We start from the raw sequence: 17,757 nt of genomic DNA, 5'->3' as shown, positions 1-17,757 counted from the left end.
GGTACTGATGAAAAAGTAATTAAAAAACTATATGGACACTTATGATAGCTTGGGGAAAAAATTTTGGACATGGGATTGAATTAGAGAAATGGCAGAAATTGTGGTCTCAAAATTATAAAATGACAATGTCAACAGCATATAAGGAAAATTTGTATAAGATGTTTTACAGGTGGCACCTACCCCCAACGAGAATAGCAAGAATGTCCAAGAACAAGTCAGAAAAGTGTTGAAAATGTCATCAGACACCGGGTTCATATTACCATACGTGGTGGACTTGCTTAGAAACTAAACGATACTGGACTAAAATCCACTCATGGTTGGAGAAAATGATACAAAAACACATAGACTTTAAACCAGAGATTTTTTAATTGGGAATCATACCAGAAATATATAATAAAGATCTAAAATATTTTATTGTAAATGATTTAACGGCAGCTAGAATTGTATTTGCAAAGAATTGGAAAAACGAGAAAATACCCACGCAGGAGGAAGTTATTTGAAAAACAATGGAATGTGCTGAAATGAGTAAATTGACATTTGAAATTAGAGAACAAGAAGATGAACAATTTTATAAGGTATGGGATTTGTTCTACCAGTGGTTAGATTAAAAAAAATATGGAAATGAAAAATCTTGGAGAAGTTTTTCATATTGTAATAATAGAATGAGTTCGGTGATACCATAAAGACATATTATTATTAAATAGATTTATAATGAGGCAATGGAATATTGGTATATATATGAATCAAATATCTAGAATATTTTGTTTAAAATGAAGGAATAATAATTGTAGTTGAATATATGATGTACAATATAACAACGTATCTATGTATATTTGATGGACAATTCGTGATTTTATATACAACGGAAAATGGTGATGCATAAGTATGAATGTTGGAGAATTTTTTCATATGGTAAGAACAATAGAATGAGATAGGTGATACTATAAAAACATATTAGTACTAAATAGATTAATAATGATGTAATGGAATGTTGGTGTATACATGAATATAATCTTTAGAATATTTGTTTTAAAAAATGAAGGAGTAACAATTGTAAGCTGAACATATGATAAACAATAAGAATAATGTACCTATGTATACTCGATGGACATTCTGTGACTTTATATATAATTGAAAGCAGTGATGCACAAGTGTTTGTAACCAAACAACATGCTATATGTATGTGTAATTGATGATGGTTTTATGTTTCATGTCTTGTTCGTCTCTGTTTGTCTAAAAATAAAAAACTTTTTTAAAAAAGAAAAGAAACTCCGAAACAGAAAAGCTGCCGGTGTCTAAAGCCACTGAAGCAAACTCAGCTCTGGAACCAGAAGCTGCATTGAATCACAAAAAACTTCACAACAAATTTTATTTCTTTCTTCATCTAAGTTGGCCAGTTGTCCATCTCACAAAGGAAGAGATTCTGGACTGTCTGCAAGGAAACTAAAATGCAGGGAATCTTTGACCTGCGACCACAGTCGGGCCCAAAACTTTTGTTGCTAAGCGAGACGGTTGTTAAGTGAGTGTTGCCCCATTTTACCACCTTTCTTGCCACCTTTGTTAAGTGAATCCCTAGAGTGGAATTAAGGAGAAACTTCCGGGCAGTGAGGAGAATTAACCCCTGGAATAGCTGCCTTCAGGAATCGTGGGAGCCCTATCACTGGAGGCTTTCAAGAAGAAACTAGACAGCCCCTGATCTGAAATAGTGTAGCTTCTCCTGCTTGAGCAGGGGCTGGGCTAGAAGACCTCCAAGGTCCCTTCCAGCTCTCTTCTGTTCTGTTCTGTAAGTTAGTCACATGGTTGTGAAATGAATCCGGCTTCCCCATCGACTTTGCTGGCCAGATGGTCGTAAAAGGGGATCACGTGACCCCAGGACACTGCAACCGTCGTAAGTACATGCCAGTTGCCCAGCCTCTGAATGCTGGGCTCCATTGTGGTTGTGAGTCCAGATAGCCGAAGGGGAGGGGGAGGGGGGGCTGGTGGGCGGAAGGAGCTTCCTCGACCTTTCAACTCTGCAATTGTCCCTTTTAACCTTTTTTTTTAAAATCTGTCTGGCTTTTTTCAAAAAAACCTTTCCACCTGCAGCTTTGAGATGGTTGTCGTGTTGGGCCAAAATTCTGTGGGACTCCAGCGATGATGGGCAGGGCAGGAATGGGACAAAAAACATCATGTATACAGAGGGTCCTCGAATTACGACCACAACTGAGCCCAACACTTTTGTTGCTAACTGAGACATCTGTTCAGTGGGTTTTGCCCCATTTTATGACCTTGGTTACCACAGTTGCTAAGTGAATCGGGTTTCTCCTTTGACTTTGCTGGTGAGAAGGTCGCAAAATGGGATCACGTCTCTCCTGGGACATTGCGACCGTCATAACTGTGAGTCAATTGCCAAGCATCTGAATTTTGATCATATTACCGTGGAGATGCCGCAACCGTCATAAGTGTGAAAAACAGTCACAAGTCACTTTGTTCAGTGCTGTTGTAGATTTGAACTGTCACGAAACAAATTGTTGTAAGCCAAGGACTATGCAATATCATACAAGATAACGTCACATAATGTCATAGATCATGAATCCTGTATTATGTATGTCATGTATCCTGTATCGTGTATCGTAATGTATCATGTATCATGATTCATATATCATGTATCATATAACATGTATCATGTAAGAATAAAGCGGATCAGCCATAATCTCAGTTGGGGTCTTTGGAGATCCAGTAGGTGGAGAGCCCCCTCCCTCCCTCCCTCCCATTGGGTCATTCTGTAGGACATATGATATGGCCAATGTTATGGAACTTCCACATCCCACCCCCATTATCTGGGGGAGTGGGAGGCCCCTGGGGTCATGGCCTCAGGTAACCCCCATGAGGGCATAAAGGATGCTGTGATGTCATGGCCCCTGAAGGCAGACCGAGAAAGGCCAAAGGGAGGAGAGGAGAATGGTGGAGCCTTGAGTTAAGCAGCTCTGCTTTATCTCTGCTGCCTGTTACTTCCTCTCCGTCTTCTCTCTCTAGCGGAGTTTTGGTTTGGTTGCGGTGCCAAACCAGACAGTTGTAGAGGTACAAAGGAGAAGAATTCCTCTGTAGAATCAGCAGCTCCTTGGGCAGTCTGAGCTTTCTGAGTTGACCCAGGAAGAACACGGGATAAATAGATAGATACGAGATAGATAGGAGATGATTGATAGATAATAGATAGATAGATAGATAGATAGATAGATAGATAGATAGATAGATAGATAGATGTAGATATAGATAGATAGACATAGATAGATAGATAGATAGATAGATAGATAGATAGATAGATAGATAGATAGATAGATGATATAGATAGATAGATAGATAGATAGATAGATAGATAGATAGATAGATAGATAGATAGATAGATAGATAGATAGATAGATAGATAGATAGATGATATAGATAGATAGATAGATAGATAGATAGATAGATAGATAGATAGATAGATAGATAGATATAGATAGATATAGATGATATAGATATAGATATAGATATAGATATAGATATAGATATAGATATAGATATAGATATAGATATAGATATAGATATAGATATAGATAGATAGACAGACAGACACAGACAGACGATGATAGATAGATAGATAGATAGATAGATAGATAGATAGATAGATAGATAGATAGATAGATACAGATAGATAGATAGATAGATAGATAGATAGATAGATAGATAGATAGATAGATATAGATGATATAGATATAGATATAGATATAGATATAGATGATATAGATATAGATATAGATATAGATATAGATATAGATATAGATATAGATATAGATATAGATATAGATATAGATATAGATAGATAGACAGACAGACAGACAGACGATGATAGATAGATAGATAGATAGATAGATAGATAGATAGATAGTTAGATAGATAGATAGACATAGATAGATAGATAGATAGATAGATAGATAGATATAGATAGATAGATAGATAGATAGATAGATAGATAGATAGATAGATAGATGTAGATATAAGATAGATAGACAGACAGACAGACAGACAGACAGACAGACAGACAGACAGACAGACAGATAGATGATGATAGATGATAGATGATAGATGATAGATACAATAATACAATACAATAGTAGAGTTGGAAGGGACCTTGGAGGTCTTCTAGTCCAACCCCCTGCCTAGGCAGGAAACCCTATACCGTTCCAGACAAATGGCTATCCAACGTCTTCTTAAAGACTTCCAGTGTTGGGGCATTCACAACTTCTGGAGGCAAGCTGTTCCACTGAGATGATAGATGATGATAGATAGATGATAGGTGATAGACAGAGAGACAGTCAGACAGAGAGGACCACCAAGGACCCCTCTTTTCAACCTGGAGTTACAAACCTTCTCCCTTGTTGATCTGCTTCCAGGTCTAGCGATCACTCTTCAGGATGTCTCACATGCCGAAAAAGTTCCCCTTCCTGAAGAAGGACAGCCAGGAGGCTCATCCAAAGATCAACAATAATGACCAGCAGCGGTGGGACAACCAGGAGGGCCAATTCTCGGGCTCCCACCCATCCACTTCTTCAGCTGCTCAGCGAGCCATGAAGGTCCTGCCTCTGCTGGTAAAGTCTTCTCCAGCTCCAATGGAGTCCAGGAGGAAAGTTCAGCTTCCAGCGCTGGGACTGCCCGATCTGGTCCAGAGAGGAACTGTCAAGATCCCTCCAAGGACGTCTCAGCTGGAGGTCAAGCATGACCAGAAGGAGTCCCCTCCTCTGCCAAGGGAGCCCGAGAGGGAAAAGGCTCAGAGGAGCAGCATTGACCAGGGGAGAAAACGCTCCCCAGATGCCATCCTATCTTTATATCCAGGTATTTACCTTACAGGGATGGGCCACCTCTGGAACCAGCCTTCTCCTATCACATCAGCCCATCCCACCCTATCAATCAATCAATCAATCAATCAATCAGAACAGACCCGGAAGGAACCTTGAAGGTCTTCTAGTCCAACCTCCTGCTCCAGCGGGAATCCCTGTACCATATCAGACTTCTGGTGGCAAGCTGTTCCACGGGTTGACTGTCCTCACTGTCAGGAAGTTTATCTTTAATTCCAGGTTGCTTCCCTCCTTTGATTAATTTCCATCAGTTGCTCCTACTTCTGCTTTCAAGCACTTTGGAAAATATGTTGACCCCCTCCTCTTTGTGGCAACCCCTCAAATACTGGAAGACAGCTCTCATGTCACACGCACACAAACAAACACACACCGTCCTTGTTTTCTCTAGACGAGCGAAACCCAAATCCTGCCATTGTCCTTCATCAGGCAGGGAAATTATGGTGGAGACCCTCTCAGCTCTTGGGATTTTATTCACTGCTTTGAAATTTCACACTGTTTTAATCTTATCATTTAAGAAAAAAATTGTCATCCTAAATCAATCTTCATATTTCATGGCTAATTTTATATGCTGTTTTATATCTTGATTGGCCTGTTCTTCCTCCAGAGGTTTGTCTAAGGACATGAAGATGAGGGACTCGAGGCTTGTGACACGTTTGACCCCTCCCTCAGGCTCAGCCTGGCCCTCCCCTACAGCCCTTTCCACTCTTCCCTTCGAGAAGGCTCCTCCCACCCAATTGCCCCTCAATCTCATCCTGTCTCTCCTTCCCAGAACTCTCCGATGAACACTTTCGGTATTTGTGGGAGAGCAAGAAGTCTCTCAAAGGCAGAACCGTCAAAGAAATCTTGGACTCCATGGAGGAGAAAGAAGTATTGGAGACCATCTTGGAACATCTTCATCCTCTCCAGGTAAGCAGCTGTGTTTGTGTCCTTTGTGCAGAGGTTGCAGAAGCCAGGGCTGCCCCGGTGGAGATAATTGACCTCCAAAGTAGACAAAGATGGTTCTGGAGAAGCAGTTGAACGATGGGGCCCTTGGTGGGAGGAGCACGGAAGGACCATGGAATGATCACCTCAACCATTTCGGACCCCGCCTCAACATCAGGATAACGGGGTCCTTAGAATCTGTCACCAGCCGTCGAACGCTTCCAATGCATGGAAAAAATCCAAAGAAGGTGGAGATTTTTGGGTATCTGGGATCCCACCTCCAAGGCAAAGGCTGACCCAGGGTTCTTTAAAAAGCATGAAGCAAAGTCTTGGTCCCAGCAAAACCTCTTTTACTGACACGACTGTGAATTCCTTTCATTCAGAGTCAGCCAGGCTTGGCAAACAGACTTTCAGAGGAATATTTATCTACACGAACCTTATCTCGCTCGGAGAGCTTCCAGATAGTTTCCAAACACAGGGCAAGGCAACACTTGGCCCAGAGACTCTTATAGTCACAAACAGAACTTTCCACTCTTGAAATGACCGACTGGCTGAATTGTTTCCTGCAAAAGCCCCCTCCCCGTTCGCTCCTCTTTTGCTTCCTCTGGGAGGGGCCAATCCCCTCCAAAGTGTGGCTTTACTCAGAAGTTGACTCTGCTTTCTTTGTAGTTCTTGTCTTCTGGCAGCTCTGCGCATGCACACACTGGGAACAGCTGTTCCTCTGCCTCACTGCTGTCTAGCTCCCTCTCTGCCTCTGATGCTTCTGTGAGCTTCCCTCAGTCCCAGGACTGGCCCATGTTCCTCCCCAACCTCCTCACTGTCCGACTCTGCTGCCAGCTCCACTGGTGGGCTACAACAAAAGGGAACATCAATGGCAAGGTGCAAGCAAGGGTGAATGCAGCCTGGATGCCTTGGCGAGAGCTCACTGGTGTGTTATGGAATGGATTGCATCCGTCTTGAATCTAAGACCTACAAAAGAACCATCCTCCTGTTGCACTGTATGGCCCTGAATGCTGGGCAGCAACAGGAGGGAGCAAAAGCTCTCTCCATGCCGTGGAACTGCGAAGGCTCCCTTGCATATCGGGCACCTCCCTTCCTGACCACATCACACATGATACCATTCGACCACATTTTGGCATGGCACCAATTACAGAGAAGATGAGAGAAGGCCGAGTCTGCTGATAAGGACACGTCCCGAGAGCAGCACCTTCCACCGTGGCCAAGGCTGCCTACCAACTAGAAGACAAGGACTGGTGACCTTGTGGGCATCCAAAACAGGGATGGCAAGGTGGCATCAACAAAGATGCAGGAGATGGCGCAAAGTGGCCCTCAATGATCCATAAAGCGGACCCTGCACCTGTGGGAATACACTAGGAAGAAATAGATGGGGCCCTTGGTGCTCCCTGAACTTGGTTCTTTAGTTGCACACATTTCATGACACAACTACATCATCAGTGCTGCTGAGTGTGAAGTTTCCTCCCTGCTTATTCAGGGCAAGCTATTGTGTATAAACAGAGAGCAAACTTCACTCCCTTCTAGCACTAATGATGTTTCCTAGTTGGGCCTGTTAGATCGGGTAAAGGAAGGCACAAGAGGCTAGCGATAACAGCTCTTTATTTAAGTACGTGCAGACATCCACTGATGAGCTGGTCAGACAGCTCCCCTTTTTAAATGTTAGCTGTCCAGCCTCTCAGCCAATCAGGTTCCCCTCTGTTCCCACCGGCAACAGAGGACCTGAGTGGAAACTTCCATTGTCTAGCAGCACTAGAGGGGGAAGTATCTAACACCCTTCCCCTCTAGGATGGAACATCCTAACTTGTGACGTAATCTCGTAGGTAGGCGGGCCTTTGTGTTGTTCTGCTGGATCTGCGCAGTTCAGTCTGCTGGTTGCCCTCGCGCAGGTCGGACAGACCTGTTGTTCCTCTGGACCCATCCGGTGGAACCTCCTGGAATCTTTCGCCGGCCCCAGCTGGAACTTCTGATGGTGGATTTCCCTGGCCCTCATCCAGTCCAAATAAGTCTCCCAATGTTACCGGGACTATCTGGGGATGTTGATATTTGGGTCGCGAGGGAGTTATGGTTGGTTGTCTGAGTGGGGAGTTAGTCACTCGGCCGGTAGCTGGTCAATGTGCCTTCTCCAATGACGTCCATCCTCGAGTCTCAAGGAGTAGGATCGCGGGCCGGTAATGCCGACTATGGTCGCATGTACCCACAGCCCCCCCCCCGTGTAATTGTGTGCATATACTGGGTTGCCTATGTTGAAGAATCTGACCCTGCTTGTGGAATCCGGGGGTGTTTCTGTTGAATAGTTGGGGTGTAGACGGTCCAGGTGGGACCTGAGACGGTGCCCCATGAGGAGTTATTCTGGGCTTCTCCCAATGGTGGCGCTGGGAGAGATATGTTGTTTTAATAGGTAGTGGTCTATACACGTCTGCCAATCGCCCGGGCCCATCTTGTTGAGGGCTTCCTTAGTGGATCTTACCATCCATTCCACCTGGCCATTGGAAGCCGGGTGGAACAACGTGACTAAGGCTGATTCCCTACTAGGAACTCCTCAAATGCTCTGGCCATGAACTGCGGGCCATTGTCTGACACAATCACATAAGGAAACCCGTGAGTCGCGAACAGCTTCCGTAGTGCCTTGATGACCGAGTCTGTGATGGTGGATGTCATCAGGACTACCTCTAGCCACTTTGAGAATGCATCCACAACTATAAAGAAGGTTTGCACATGGACTGGCCCGGCGTGGTATCCTGGACCACTGGCCCCAACAATAAATGGTGATAAATCAAGTACTACCAACCTCTGTAGACCAGTTGCATCCTGGCCATTCCAGACAGAGGAAGATGATCCAGGCTCTTCATCTCTCCATTTGTAGCAGAGCTTTCCCTTCTGTTCCTCTCAAAAGCTCTCTCGGCTCCAGCTGATACAATCCGGATGGTCCTTCTTAGGTGCTTCGTGTCTGTCCCAGCTAGAAAAGTCAACTCAATGATCCAATGAATCCTGAGCCAGAAGGGAGACCAACCCTCCCCTTGGAAACACACAAAAACCTCTTCCTTCCTCTGCTCCTTCACTTCCTCACAGCTTCCGTTTTGTTGTCTTTGTTGTCCAAGCAGATTCCTGCAGACCACAAAGTGCCCAGGGGGAAAATCAGTGGACTGCAGCCCATCAGCCAGAAGCCTTCAATGCCACAAAGCTCTTCCCACTTGTTCCCTAAAGACAAGGTAAATATGCTGAGCTTTCCCCCTTTTAGGGTGGCAATTGTCTTACACACAAGGTCAGAAGAGGACAACTTGCCGTGGCCAACTCCCCACTGCTCACGAATCACAGCCGACTTGACAGGGGTTAATTTAACAATTTCATTCTTTCCAATAATGTTAAAAATCATTTTAACGTTTGTCATTAGATTTTGTCTCTCCTTTGGCATCCTTTCTTTGATGCTTATGTTCCACATTTCTTCGATATTAGACAGACAAATGAACATTAGAATTACAGACTTGGAAGGGAGCCTTGGAGATCTTCTAGTCCAGTGGTGGGCAACCTTTTTTTTCAACTGAGCCAAATCTCGCCAAAACCACGATTGAAATTTATTTTGAGAGCCACATTTTTAAAACCGAAAATACATAGGATGGTACACTGTTTTTAGTTTCAATAAACTCTGGCATTTGAAGCACGCAAGTCTTAAAGATGTCAAGTTACAAGATCCTTGCATCCCTAACCCTTTAGGAAAAAAAACCCAAGGAGTCTTCAAACCTGACAGCTTTAAGACTTGTGGACTTCAACTCCCAGAATTCAACCCCAAACCACCCCAGTGAGGCTGTCGAAGTGATGTCCCGGTGTTTGGAAGCCGTCGGGGTCTGGATGGGGGACAACAGACTCAAACTCAACCCCTCCAAGACTGAGTGGCTGTGGCTACCGGCACCTCGGTTCAGTCAGCTGATTCCAGCGCTGGCCATAGGGGGCGAACAGCTGCCCCCTGTGGAACGGGCGCGCAATTTGGGCGTCCTCCTAGATGCCCGGCTGTCAATGGATGACCATGTGGCAGCCGTGGCAAGGGGGGCGTTCCACCAGGTTCACCTGGTGCGCCAATTGCGCCCCCTCCTGGACCGAGATGCCCTACGCACGGTCACTCATGCACTGGTGACGTCTCGCCTGGACTACTGTAATGCTCTCTACATGGGGCTTCCCTTGGGATGCGCCCGAAGACTGCAGCTAGTCCAGAACGCAGCCGCGCGGGCAGTCATGGGGAGTACCAGGTACTCCCATGTAACACCGCTCCTGCGCGAGCTGCACTGGCTGCCTGTGGTCTTTCGGGTGCGTTTCAAGGTTTTGATCACCATCTTTAAAGCGCTCCATGGCTTAGGGCCCAGTTACCTGCGGGATCGCGTCCTCCCACATACATCCCAGTGGCCAATTCGCTCTCACAGAGAGGGGCTTCTCCTGGTGCCGTCCGCTAGGCAATGCCAGCGGGCGACGCCAAGGAGTAGGGCCTTCTCTGTGATGGGCCCAACCCTCTGGAATGACCTCCCCCCCGACATTAGAACCACCACTGACTTCTGCTCCTTCCGGCAGAAACTGAAGACTCAGCTGAAGACTCACCTGTACCGACTGTCTGGCCTGGCATAATTTCAACGCCTATCATAATTTCAACGCCTATCTCCTGGCATATATATTTTTACTGGTTTTTAGGGGGATTATTGTGTAAACTTAATTTTATAGGGTATTGGGGTTTTAATGTCTGTATATTTTAATTATTTATTAGCAATACAGTCCTGCACATCTTTTATCCTCCTCTTATCTATCTATTTATATTTATATGTACATACTGTCCATTTAGTAATTTTAATTGTTTTAATGATGTATTTTGACATGGACTGTACACCGCCCCGAGTCCCTTTCGGGAGAGGGGGCGGTCTATAAGCGCTAATAAATTCAATTCAAATTCAATTCAAATTCATCCTCCAGTCATGTTGGCTCAGGAACTCTGGCATTGAAGTATGCAAGTCTTAAAGCTGTCAAGTTGCAAGACCCTTGCACCCCTAACCCTTTAGGAAAAAAACCCCAGGGGTCTTCAAACCTGACAGCTTGAAGACTTGTGGACTTCAACTCCCAGAATTCTGAGAGTTGAAGTCCACCAGTCTTAAAACAGCCAACTTTGCAGACCTCTGTGTTAGCCCAAAGCCTGGTGCTGGGTGGGCCTTGCTCCCCCATTGGTGGAGCCTCAAGAAGCGAGGAGGGAGAAAAAGAGACGGAGGCCAAGGAGCTTCCCCCCGCCCCCTCCCAGCAAAAATCTAACTGGGGAGGCAGACGGGCAGTAGCAAATTAGCTGATCACGCCGCGTGGGCAGTAGCAAATTAACCGATCACGCGGCGTGATCGGCTAATTTGCTACTGCCCGCCCGACTCCCCGGTTAGATTTTTGCTGGGAGGGGGCGGGGGGGAAGCTCCTTAGCCTCCGTTTCTTTTTCTGCCTCCTCGCTTCTCGTCCCCGCCCGACTTCAGGATCCTCCCTAATCATTGTGGGTCAAAAAGAAAAAAGGGAAAGGGGCGCTTGTTTTGAAGTGCCCGAGAGGAGGGAGGGGAGCGGGCGCCCGGCACACAGAAGAGCCGCATTAAAGTGTGTAAAGAGCCGCATGTGGCTCGCGAGCCGCGGCTTGCCAACCACTGTTCTATTCCAACACCCTGGTCAAGCAGAAAACCCTTCACCATTTCAGGCAAACGGTTGTCCAATTCATCTTAAAAGCCTCAAGTGATGCAGCACCCACAACTTCTGGAGACAAACTGTTCTACTGGTTAATTGTTCTCACTGTTAGGAAGTTTCTACTTACTTCTAGGTTGGCTCACTCCTTGCTTAGTCACACAATAACATAAGAGAGTTGGAAGGGACCTTAGAGGTCTTCTAGTCCAATCCTGCTCAAGGAGGAAACCCTATACCCTTTAAGGCAAATCGTTGTCCAATCTCTTCTTAAAAATCTCTAGTGATGAAGCACCCACAACCTCTAGAGGCAAACTGTTCCAGTGGTAAATTGTCTTCATTGTTAGGAAGTTTCTAGGTTGGTTCTCTCCTTGATTACTAACAGAATAACATAATAAGAGAGTTGGAAGGGACCTTGGAGATCTTCTACTAAGATCTTCTACCAAAAAGGTTTTACTTAGTTCTAGGTTGGTTGTCTCCTTGATAAGTTTCCATCTGTTGCTTCTCGTGCTGACTTCTGGTCCCTTGGAGAACAGGTTGACCCCCTCTTCTTTGGGGCAATCCCTGAGATATTGGAACACTGATATTAGTGTAACTCTTGTTCCCTGCTGAGTTGGCCATGGCGAGTAAGCCATGCTTAGTTGGAAATGGCCCTGTGCTTGACCATACTTGGTCCTTTTCTGATCATTCTTTGTCCTATGCTTCCTTTTCCTGGATGATGGGTGGAGTTCCCTCAGACTCACGCACTCTTTTTCCAACCTTCAGATAAACCTATATAAATACTATGGCTTAAAGTTGAGGAATACCAGACAGAAAGATCTTGTAAAAGACCACCTCAAAAAGCTTCTGTCATTCTCATTTGCAGACGAGACGGACAGAGAGGTGAGTGGGAGTGGGCTGCCTGTGGGGGCTGAGGCCTCCAACTTTGTGGGGTCCTTGGTGCTCTCTGAGCTTGGTTGCAAGAAATGCAGACCTTTTGCGACCCAACTCGGTCATTTCATCAGTTCTAGAAGGGAACAGGTTTTGCAGAGGGGAGGTGAAGGGAGGAGGAGGGAATAGGAGAGGAGGAGGAGGAGGAGGGGGAGGAGGGGGAGGAGTTAGGAGGGGGAGGGGAGGGGAGGAAGAAGAGGGAGGAGGGGAGGAGGAGGAGAACTGTGGGGTTTTTGGAGGAGTGCTTTGTTGCTTTCTTGCAGACATTTTATTACCCAGTTAGATAATTTCATCAGTGCTAGAAGGGCCTGGGGTTTGCAAATAGGAGGAGGAGGTGGAGTAGGAAGATAAAAAAAGAAAATGTGCAAATGTCCTAATTCACAAGCATTGCTTTGCCTAGGGAATCTCGGAGACCATCCGCCTCGCTGCATTCCATCATTTGCCAGAAATCCTCCTGGTCCTCAGGGAGGCCAGTAACATCGCACAGCCCAAGAGACCTTCTCTCTCGGAAGGCTCCCATGAGGTAAGACCAGGGATGGGGTTCCAAGGTCCGAAACTCAGTAGAGAAGAAGGCTGGGGGATTCTGGGAAGGAAAGTCCAAGGTGTTTAGAAGGACGGATGCTCCAGGCCATCTGCTCTCTTCAGACTGGTCATACATCTCAAAGACATGAGACCAGCACTGAGATTGTAGGTGGGGCTGGAAATTGTCCACCTCCATCTCCCGGAGGACTATTTTATAAATCTAGAGAAGATCATGAGTTGCCCAACAAACATCTCAAGTAGACCCAAAGGTGCTTTTTCAAAGGGCTTGGACTTTGTTTGACCTTGAAGACATTTCGCTTCTCATGTAGGAAGCTTCTTCTGTTTTGACCGAAGTCAGAAGTGAAGAAGCTTCTGGCAGATCTGAAGAAGCTTCTTTGATGAGAAGCGAAACCTCTCCAAGGAAAAAACAAGTCCAGTTGCCTTTGGAAAAAGCCCCTTTGGGACAACCATGACCTGGATGACTAAGAATCTCCATCAGTTTCCATCCATGGCTTCTTGTCTTGTCTTCTGGTGCTCTGGAAAAGAGTTTGACACCCTCGTCTTTGTCCTGGCAGGACTCACAATATCTCTCTGACAGACGGATTAGAACAACATTAATGCTCTGCTATGGACAAGCAGCCCAGGGAGCCTCCCCTGAAGACCTGGGTGTTTTCATCCAACCCATCGTGTCCGAAATTCTCGTCCAGTACGCCACCATGAACAAGGTAGGCTGGTTTCCACCCTCTGTCAGTGCTGGCAGGACTGTTGTTTTCCTCCTCCTAGTTGCTTGATCTGTTGTTTACTTCTGCATTGTTTGTCTGGGGTTAATCCCTGCTTATCTGGATTTCAATTGATGGTGAAAAAATATAAGAAACAACTGTAAAAAAACCAGCCAAGCTCAGGGAGCACCAAGGGCTCCACAGTTCAACCCTGAGCTACAAATCGCCCCTTTTAGTGAACTAGGACAACCTGACTGCAGTTCTTAGCGTTTGCTGGGGAGAATCTGGGCTCAACAGGCGACCTCCAGCCCCCAGTTATGCCTCCCATTCAGATCTGCTTCCTGTTCCAATTGCCCTGGAGAGGATGAAATGCTAGTGGTTTCCTTATCTATGGTCATGCCACATTCATTACACTCAAGGCAGCACATTATCCTCTTTCTTCCTTTTCACACAACCACAACAACCCTGTGACTTGTGTTGGATTGAGAGAGAAGAACTGGGCCAGATGTGGAATCACCCAGCTGGCTCTCGTGCTGAAGGCAGTACTAGAACTCACAGTCTCCTGGTGATTGGCTCAGACAGTTGGCTTTCATGGCTATAGTGGGACTAGAACTCTCCATCTCCTGGTGATTGGCCCAAAGTCTCTCGGCTGCCTCTCATGCCTAAGGCAGGACTAGCACCCAGAATGTCCAGGGGATATTTTGATTGGGAGCCCCCCGGAGTTCAAGAAAAGACGGTCGGCTACGTAAAGGTTGAAATAAATAGATGCACCCTCTTCCTCCTGGTGTCTTCTAACCGCACCCTCTTCCCACTTGGGTTTCCCAGGACGAAGGCCTGAAGAAAGCCTTCATGAGGTCAATCATCATGGTCACCAAAGCGGCTGCCCTCAGCAGGAGGCAAGATCTCCATCTACCCCAGAAACAGGATTTGGTCCTCAAGATCATCGTAAGTGGGGAGGGGGAGGGGCAGGTGCTCCTGGGCGCCTTTAGGTTTGAAAGAGAATTTGAACCAAATTGAATTCCAATCAATTGAGCCCCAAATGATTCTGTTGCTAAGTGGGACGGCTCTTAAGTGTATTCTGCCCCATTGTATGACTTCTCTTTCCACCGTTGTTAGCTGAATCACTGCCATTAAATTAGTCCCACGGTTGTTTCATGAATCTGGCTTCCCCATTGTTTTTATTATTAGTGTTTATTTTTAAATCAAGGTAGGTAGGTAGGTAGATGGATGGCTGAGTGGATGGATGGATGGATGGATGGATGGATGGATGGATGGATGGATGGATAGATAGATAGATAGATAGATAAATGAGATATATAGATATGGATGGATAGAGAGAGACAGATAGACAGATATTTAATATATAAAGTAGAACGACAAATCGAACTGGGAAATTAGGGGAAGTAAGAAGAAGAAAAAGGCATTGAGACTTTCTAAGAAGAAACGACACAGCCAATGTCCAGAATGGAAGACGGCAGAATTGAATAACTTTAAGAACGGTGGATTCAACTCCCAGCCTTCAGGGATTCTGGGAGTTGAAGTTCACAGGTCGTAGTGAGGCCCTAGTTACCCATCCCTGACTTAAACCATGGTCAGGGGACACTGCAAACTGCCATCTGCAGGATAAAATCGCTCATATCCGGACAGGCTTGGACTCTGACTGGGTAGATTTGGGCGAGCCGACGGGGATGAATCTTGAGGAGACAATCTGGGATGAGTTTGACCCCCGAGGGCATGGACAGGATTATGGGGAGACTCAGTGCTGCCACTTGTGTGCTGGACTCGTGTCCCTCGTGGTTAGTTTCGGCTTCCCGGGAGGTGACACGAGGCTGGCTCCAGGCGATTACCAACTCTTCATTGAGAGAGGGGTTCTTTCCCACCGCCTTGAAGGAGGCGGTGGTGAGGCCCCTCCTTAAGAAGCCTTCCCTGGACCCAGCTTCTTTAGCCAATTACCGTCCGGTCTCCAACCTTCGCTTTGTAGCGAAGGCTGTCGAGAGTGTGGTAGCACGTCAGCTTCCCCAGTACCTGGATGAAGCTGTCTACCTGGATCCGTTTCAGTCGGGTTTCAGGCCCGGGTACAGCACAGAGACGGCATTGGTCACGTTGGTCGATGATCTCTGGCGGGCCCGGGATCCTCTGTCCTGGTCCTATTAGACCTCTCGGCGGCTTTCGATACCATTGACCATGCGACGACTCGGGGGGTTGGGAGTGGGGGGCACCGTTTTATGGTGGTTCTCCTCCTACCTATCGGATCGGTCGCAGTTTGTGTTGACTGGAGGGCAGAGATCGACCCCCAGGCACGTCACTTTTGGGGTGCCCCAGGGGTCGGTTCTCTCACCCCTACTGTTCAACATATATATGAAACCGCTGGGCGAGATCATCCGTGGTTTTGGGGTACGGTATCATCAATATGCTGATGATACCCAACTTTTCATCTCTACCCCAAACCACCCAAACGATGCCCTCGACGTGATGTCCCGATGCCTAGATGCTGTGCGGATCTGGATGGGCAGGAACAGGCTCAAGCTCAATCCCTCCAAGACTGAGTGGCTGTGGTTTCCGTCATCCCCATTTGTGCATCTTGTTCCATCTTTGATGATAGGGGGAGAAATTTTAGCCCCCTCAGAGAAGGCTCACAATCTGGGAGTCCTCCTGGATATGCGGCTTAGTTTAGAAGAACATCTGACGGCCGTGACCAGGGGGGCCTTTTACCAGGTTCGCCTGGTATGTCAATTGCGCCCCTTCCTGGATCAGGATGCTCTGTGCACAGTCACTCATGTCCTCGTCCTTTCTCGCTTGGACTACTGCAATGCTCTCTACATGGGGCTGCCCTTGAAGAGCACCCGGAGGCTTCAGCTGGTCCAGAATGCGGCCGCGCGGGTTATCATGGGGGTACCTAGGTGCTCCCATGTTACACCCCTTTTAGGCTGCTGCACTGGTTACCGGTTCTCTTCCGAGTGCGATTCAAGGTACTAATTATGACCTTTAAAGCGCTCCATGGCTTAGGCCCAGGGTACCTGCGAGACCACCTACTGCCACCAGTAGCCTCCCACCGTCCAGTACGATCCCACAGAGTTGGCCTCCTCAGGGTGCCATCGGCCAGACAGTGTCAGCTGGTGACCCCCAGGGGGAGAGCCTTCTCTGTGGGAGCACCTTCCCTCTGGAATGAGCTGCCCCCGGAGCTTCGCATAATCCCTGACCTCCAGTCCTTCCGACGCGCCCTAAAAAGTTGGCTTTTCCAGCAAGCCGGCCTGGCCTGTTAATTTTATTTAATTTTTAAAATGTGAGTGTTATATAAATTGGGTTTGTTTTTTGGACTGTTTCTAATTTCCTTTTAACTTTTGTACTATGTGTTTTTTAATGCTGTACGCCGCCCTGAGTCCTTGGGAGAAGGGCGGCATATAAATCCAATAAATCCAAATCCAAATCCAATCCATCAATGCAGGCTAGTTGCCAAGCAACTAAAACATGATCCTCTGATCACTGAGGAAGAAGAGCCTCTCAGAGCTTCAAATCTGGGTCATAAGTAGTCCTTGGGTATCAGAATTAGAAGAACAAAGTTGGAAGGGACCTTGGAGGTCCTCTAGTCCAGCCAGGAAACCCTACACCACTTCAGACAAATGGCTATCCAATCTCTTCTTTAACACTTCCAATGTTGGAGCATTCACAGCTTCTGGAGGAATGTTGTTCCACTGGTTAATTGTTCTGGCAGGAAATTTCCCCTTAGTTCCAAGAGGGATCCTGGAGAGTTCCGTCATAACTTTAAATGGTGGCTAAGCGAGCAGTTGTAAGTTGAGGACTTCCCGTGTCAACCAGGAAAGGCGTAGGGCTGGGAGTAGTGGCAGCTGGATGGTGGCCACATTTCAGGAGCTTCCTTACATGTCTTCCCTTCTCCTTTCAGGAAGTCATTGAAGATGAGCCCGAAAGAACCCTGTCCGTCATAGTTCTCCATCAAGCCATCGTCACCATCACCTGCATAAGGTACGTACCTGCCCCACCCTCATCTTCCCACCAGCTGGGGAGGAACTTGGAGTTGGACCAAGTGATGGGATTTCCGTGGCAGGTCAACGTGCTTTAGTTTAGTTTAGTTTAGTTTA

Source organism: Natrix helvetica (assembly GCF_964273705.1).
Source record: "Natrix helvetica genome assembly, chromosome: 2".
Lineage (NCBI taxonomy): Eukaryota > Metazoa > Chordata > Lepidosauria > Squamata > Natricidae > Natrix > Natrix helvetica.
This window is presented reverse-complemented; position numbering follows the sequence as displayed.